We start from the raw sequence: 7,447 nt of genomic DNA on the forward strand, positions 1-7,447 counted from the left end.
TAATTTTTACTTAACCACTCACCAAAAGCAAATTGCCTATTCAACTATAAATAATACATTCCTCTTTGAATTTATTCTTCTAAGGTTTCAATCTACTAAATCTAAAAACAAACTGCTCAAACATTTTGTTCTGTCTGTAAACTAATGTAAAGTGGAATTTCATTTGCACAACTTGGTCTGCCTGACCTTACCACATCTGCAGGAAGAGCCCCTCTCTGGAACTAATGGTGGAGTCTGAAGATGGATTTCCCTAGAAACTGAGTGTATCTAAATCTGCTACAGTCAAGGAGATACTCAGTCACATCTAACTCCAGGGTGCCCTAGCTTTAAGGCCAGACAGGACTGACTCAAAAAAGACCTAGAGTCTGAGGTGATTTGACTGAGATGTCCCTCATATCCTTTGGTGATGATGTTTGGGAAGTCTTAGTAGATGGTGGCCTTAATGGAAGTAGTATGTCACTGTAGGTGAACTTTGAGAACACTAATTTGAGTGTACTCTCTCTGATTCCTGCATTCATTTTGAGATGTGAACCCTCAGCTTCTGCTCTAGCCACCACAATGCTTCTAGCTGCCACACTTCATAATAATAATTAACTCCTATCTGGAGCCATAAGCCCAAAACAAGCCTGTCCTTTATAAGCTGCCATGGTTATACTGTTTTATCACAGCAATAGAAAAACTAACGAGTCCACACTCCAACCCTGATTCAACATGAAAGCTGATACTTACATGACCTTTTAACCAGGAGGCACCATTCATAATACTACAGATTAACATCAGCAGCAACAGCACCCCAATTCTCCAGATGGAGAAGAAACAAAACATTGACCAAGCAGTCAGTGGGGCCAGTCAGGACCAGGCCAAATTTAGTATCTATTCTTGGTACTCATAATGGTCAATCTTAACTGTCAACTTGATAGGATCTAGAGTCACCCTGGAAACAGGCTCTGAACATTTATGTGATTGAGACTCTAGACTGGATCCATGAGGGTAGAAATGCCCACCCTAAGTGTGGGTAGCACTGTTCCATAGACTGAGGAGCTAAACTGAATAAGGAGAAAACGAGATGAACACCAGTATTTATCTCTCTCTGCTTCCTGACTATGGATAAGACATGACCAGTTTGCTTCATGTTCCCCTTCTATGTTTTCCTGCCATGATGTTCTGTACTTTCAGACTGTGAGCCAAAGCAAACCTTTGCTCTAGTTGCTTTTATCAGACATGCACCCACATAAACAGAGTCGCTGGCACAAACCTCTGTTCCACTTTACCAAGCACAGCAATCCACCCATGCATTTTCAGAGGCAGCCTCCCTTATGATGGCACCATGGACATGATATAAACAAAGATCTTCTTGGTTCATTTTGCACCATGTACAAAGCCATAGAAGTGGGAAGACCCACGGCCTGTGGTTACAAGATCCTGGCAGACTTGACGTTCTAAGCTGTATGTTGTAGTTGTCTGAGAAGTGGCCTCTCATGAAGACCAAGAGAGCCTGGTAACACAAACAATGCACTGTGAGCCATGCCATGAACAGGGCTAAGTGTTTTGTGTAGGTCCCACCTCCAAACATTTACCTGCCCTCGCTTTCTATGGAGTTTCTCTTGATTATCAGGGGCAAAGCTAGGGTTGTAAGCCCTCTGCCTCCAAGTATAGCCTCTGACAGATCCCCCAGGACTCTTCTAAACCCTGTCTGTCCCCACCCTTCTCACAGAGAATGTGATGAAGAACACACTAATCTCCTGGATCAAAGGTAGGAACAGAATGAAGTGCAAAAGGCTCCTGCTACAGGATAAGCGCGTGCTGAGATAACTCCTCCGTCTCTTGGCCCAGGAAGTGATGAAAGACCCAGAGACGCCTGCTGTGAGGTCACTGTTGAAACCTCTGCCCACCTGTCCTTCACCATCACAGTGCCCTGCCACTTCCCCACTGAGCCAAGGGCTCCAGTGACCAGGTCATCCCACAGTCCCGTGTTCCCATCTCTCCGCTGGATTCCCAGTTTTGTATTTTCAGATCTGCCTTTCATCACCTCTGCCACAGTTTCCCTCTCACACTGCTAGCCTGTGACCCTCACCTCCTCTTTCCTCTGACACAGCTTATTCATTTCCATGTCCACTATATAAACTCCCCCCTGGAACAGAAGACAGAACTCAACTTTATTTACACACTACTCCCTAAACCTTGGGACCCACCTCCTTGTAGGTAAAATGTATTTGTTTAAAAAATTAATAATCTTACAGGAAGCGCTGATGGTGTAATTCATTTAACAGAGTGCTTGCTTAACACATGCAAACCCTGGGTTTAATCTCAAGTATTGCCTAAACTGAGGCATGGTGGAGCACACCCACAATCCCAGCACTTAGGAAATAGATGGAGAAGGATCAGAAACTGAAAGTCGTCCTCAGCTACACAGTGAGTTCAAGAATAGCCTAGGCTATGTGAGACTGTCAGAAAGGAAGGAGGAAATGTAGGAATGGGGCAGGTTGGCAAGTGAGCTGTTCTTCTTCAAATTGACACAGTGTCTCAGATTATAAATCACTTAATGGTGGTCAAGGGGTGGGATTTTATGTTTTATGAGCCAGGCATGGTGGTGCACACCTTTAATCCCAAATCACGGAAGGCAGAAGTAGATGGATCTCTTAGTTCAAGGTCAGCCTGATCTACAGATCTTTCACAGAGAAGCTCTGTCTCAAAAAACAACAGCAGCAGCAACTAAACAAAAAGAATTCAATAAAACAAAGGAAACACTTTTTAAAAAAAGAATACTAAAAACAAAACAAAAATTGAATAAAAATTTTAAAAAATTATTGCATTTATTATCCCACATTAGAGGTCTGCCTACTATGACCTCTAAAAAGAAAAAGTATGTCTCCCTACACAAAAGCTTCTGATTTTGGATTCCATTAAATTAATGGATTTGTTGCCAGATCTTATCTTTGTCAGCTTAAGAATGGTTACCACTGCCGGGTGGTGGTGGCACACGCCTGTAATCCCAGCACTCTGGGAGGCAGAGGCAGGCAGATTTCTGAGTTCGAGGCCAGCCTGGTCTACAGAGTGAGTTCCAGGACAGCCAGGGCTATACAGAGAAACCCTGTCTCGGGGGGGAAAAAAAAAGAATGGTTACCACTTGTGGTCTGTAGCTTTTTCCCATTGGAGTGTAGTTTTATCATAATGGCTTCACAAGGGGACACGGTGTGTGTGACAATATCAGGGACATACTGTGGGTGCTGAAGAGTGGCTCAGAGGCTGAGAGCACTTGTTGAGTTTGGATGCTAGCACCCATGTGACAAGTAAGGTGTGGTCTCTCAAATGCCTGTGACACTGGTGCTGTTAGAAGCCAAGACAGGATCACCACAACTTTTCTCAGCGCAGCTAAAATGCAAGCTCACGGGAAACAAGGCAGAGAGCAAAAGAAGAGAACGCCCAACACCCTCTCCTTTACACACACACACATACACACACACACACACACACATACACTGTGGTCAGAAATCACACCCTTCAAAGAGGTATGGGACCACTCAGGCCACTCCTAACCCTTCCATTTTGCCTATCCTTTCAAGGAAGATGGATACTCTCAAAAGAAGACTAGTGATTTTAGATGGGGTTTGTGTTTTGTTTTGAAATGAAAGTCTTAAGGACACCACATCTGTCCCCAGAAACTTATTTATCCCTAGCACTTGCATTTTAGACCATTTTGTCATTGAAGCCATGCATCTGAAGGGCTCACTTCACTCCTGAGATCATGGAGCAAATGGAAAGGGTGAGCAGAGATCATCGAGGAAAAGCAGCGCCTCGCTGAGCTGGAAGCTTCCCAGCAGCTTTCTCCGGGCTGATCTGAAAGCGGAGCTGGCTGGCATCTGCTGGGGATTAAGTCTCCCTGAGTGCAGAGACAGCAGAGGACCGTGCACTTTGCTATTTATGATATCTGGCTCCAGCCTCAGCCCTGAAGGTGTCTGTGAACTCTGGTGGCCTGAGGAAGAGGCAGCCGTGACACTGAGGACACTGGACTGGCCACATCTTTCACAATGTCATGAGTGTACGCCTAACTGCTCAGTGCTTCAAAAGCATAAACCAGGAAGTAATTGACAGGGAATCATCTTGTAGTTTACAAATGCAAGAGTAAAAAGACCAAGCAGCAGAGATGTGTCCAGTGGTTTGCTAGTGTGTGTGTGTGTGTGTGTGTGTGTGTGTGTGTGTGTGTGTGTGATGTAGGTATGGTGTGTGTGTGGTCTGTGTGTTTGGTGTGGTATGTGTATGGTATAGTATATGTTTATTATATATATGTGTGTGGTATGTGTAGTATTAGTATTTGTGCATATGTGTGTGTATGGTGTGTGTATGGTGTGTGTGTGGCGTGTGTATATAATGTGATGTAGGTCTTGTGTGTGTATAATGTGTATAGCATGATATGTGTGTGGTATGAGTATAGTGTGTGTGTGGTATGTATGTGTATGTATGTGTGGCATGGACTTGTCTGTATGTGCACTTGTGTTATATGTTCACACGTGTGGTGTATGTGTTGTGTGTGTGTGTGTGTGTGTGTGTGTGTGTATAGTATGGATGGTGTTGGTATGTGGTATATGTGGTGTGATATATATGTGTATGTATATGTGTGGTATATGTGTCCTTGTGTGTAAGTACATTTGTGTTATATATGTGTGTGGAATACATGTAATACAGTATGTGTGTGTATATATATGCAGTGTGTGTGAATGTGTGCATGTGTGTACATGAGTGGAGGTATATGTATTTGCATATTTTGCATGTGTGATATATTTGCATGTGGTATGTGTGTATGTATATGAGGTGTACATTTCTATAATTGTATGTGTATACATGTGCATACATGTAGTATATGTGTGTGTGGTGTGTGTAATATGTGTGTGTATAGTGAGGTGTGTATGTGTGTTTTGTTTGCTCTTGAGATAGCATCTCCTGTAGCCCAAGATGGTCTCAAATTTTCAGTGTAGCTGATGACCTTGAACTTCTAATCCTCCTGCCTTTATCTCCTGAGTGCCGGGGTTATAGATGTGCCCCACCATACATCATTTATGTAGTGCTGGGAATCCAACCCAGGGCTTTGTGCATGCTAGGCAGTCACTCTACCAATGCTGTCCAACCAAGCGACATCCTCAGTGTCTAAAAGTGACAAATGTTGGGATAAGAACATGTAATGGCACTGACAAAGTGCCCTTGGGTTCATTAGCACAGTTGTTCTTCGTGGCACCCCTAAGAGGTTAATCTGTAGACCAAACAATGAGGCTGTCGAAGCTCAGAAACATTCAGAAACTTTCCGAGGTGGCTCGGTTTAGGATGTCCACAGCTAGGACTGAAGGAGCTGCAGGAACATGGCACCTTCTCAGTTATCATAATGTCAGTAATTGCCCTACAGCATTTTTTTTTTACTTATTCATTTTATATTCTACTCACTGACCCCTCCCAGTTACCCCCTCCCCAGTCCTTTCCCCATCCTCCCTCCCCTTGCCCTACAGATTTTAAACAATTTCATTTTTTCCTAGTCACTGCAGGTGTGTTCACACCAAACACGACTTTTTTTTCCTTCCCCAAACTGGCTTCAAAATCTTCTACCTTGACCTCCAGAATGCTAGGATCATAGCCACACACCACCATGCCCAGCTTCCTGTCACCTTTCTGTGTTCTTTTGGTTTGAGTACATTAAAGCAGCTGCTCTGAAGTTCCCAGCTTTTATTCAGAATACCCTTAGCCGTATAACTGAATGACCACAGATAGTTCCTTCCTCCTCCCACTCTAGGACATTCTGAGAATTCTGCTTCTCAATTCAGTGTCTTCTGGCTATGAAAGAACTGCTACATATGTGAATTCATAGCTCTGCTAGATATGGGCTACCTATGTAGTATAGCTGTGACCTCCAGAGCCAGACAGTGCAACGAAAGGGCTTTCTGTGTTTGCATAATGGATGATGCCTCTAGGAAGAAGGGCTCTTCAAGGTGATTGTTCCAAACAGGACCCACAACTGTATTTGTCAAACCATAGTTACCTTCCATCTCCTTCAGTTTCTGGGGTCCCCTTAGGAGAAAACCCAATGAGTTTCTCCAATGCCTTGATTACACTGAAACCGAGAGAGGGACAGAGGGGGGGAGAGGGAGAGAGAGAGAGAGAGAGAGAGAGAGAGAGAGAGAGAAAGAGGGAAGAAGAAAGGGAGGAAGAGAAGGAGGAGGAGGAGAGGAGGAAGAAGAAGAGGAGGGAAGGAGGGAAGAAGGCAGAAAGGAAGGAAGGAAGAAAGGAAGGAAGGAAGGAAGGAAGGAAGGAAGAAAGAAAGAAAGAAAGAAAGAAAGAAAGAAAGAAAGAAAGAAAGAAAGAAAGAATAGAAGGAAAGCTCCATCAAAGTATCCCAGGTAGGTATTTGAGTTTCAAAATAGCTTACACTGTGAGTGAAAGTCAATCATTTCCTACCACTGAGAATACCTAACTTGACTCCATGATCAAGAGAACAAACTGGAAAAGAACAGGTCCCCACCAGAGGTGAACTCAAAAATGGTAAACAGAGATATTGCTCAGCTGGGCATGCTTGCTAGGGTGCATACAGCATAGAGTGAGATAGCTCAGTGGTTGAGAGTATTAGCTGTTCTTCCAGAGGACTTCCAGCACCCACAGGATCGCTCAAACATCTGCAACCTCAGATTCCAGGGGATCTGGTGCCCTCTTCTGGCCTCCTTGGACACTGCATGAATGTGTGGTGCACAGGCAGGCATACAGGCAAAATAATCATACATGAAAAATAAAAATACATAAATCTCTAAAATAATTAATTAATTGTTTAGAGTAGCATGAGAAAATGATACCAGTAGAATTTTAATAGGGCCTTGAGAAGAAGAAAAACAAGAAACAATCTTGCTTTTTTGAAACGTTGAATGAATACTGTTATGACATTCCTCTCATTCCCTTTCATTACTGTTTGGAGCTCTTGGGCAAAAGGGGTTTGGTGCTGTTTATCTCCAACTCTTGCTCATCCATAATTTAATAACAGTTAAGTCAGAAACATCTTAAATGAGAAAAAGCCATTTCTGTGTAAATATCTGATTTCTCTAGGTTCTTAATTCCATGTAATGAAACTGCTTCTAAAATCCTCTGCTCTCATGCCCCAATCACTAATAACAGTGCCCTCTAAGTGTCAAATATTCATCCCACGATTATCATTCTTATTTCATAGATCTCCTTAATTGCTCTGAACATAAATCTCAGGAATAGTGATTAAAGTACTTCTGCCTTTGGAAAATTTATCATTAGTTTGTAATCTCCTCTGATAGAACTTTAAATTCTCACTCAACTAAAAGACAAACAGATTTGTCAGAGGGCTCTCTCTCCCATGAGGAGCTCTTGTGACTGGGTAGTACAGACTAGTAAGGTAGGTTATCCTGTCTCAGATGGGTCCTTACGATTCCTAAAAAGCAGCACTCCCCAG

Source organism: Apodemus sylvaticus, chromosome 14, assembly GCF_947179515.1.
Source record: "Apodemus sylvaticus chromosome 14, mApoSyl1.1, whole genome shotgun sequence".
Classification (NCBI taxonomy): domain Eukaryota; kingdom Metazoa; phylum Chordata; class Mammalia; order Rodentia; family Muridae; genus Apodemus; species Apodemus sylvaticus.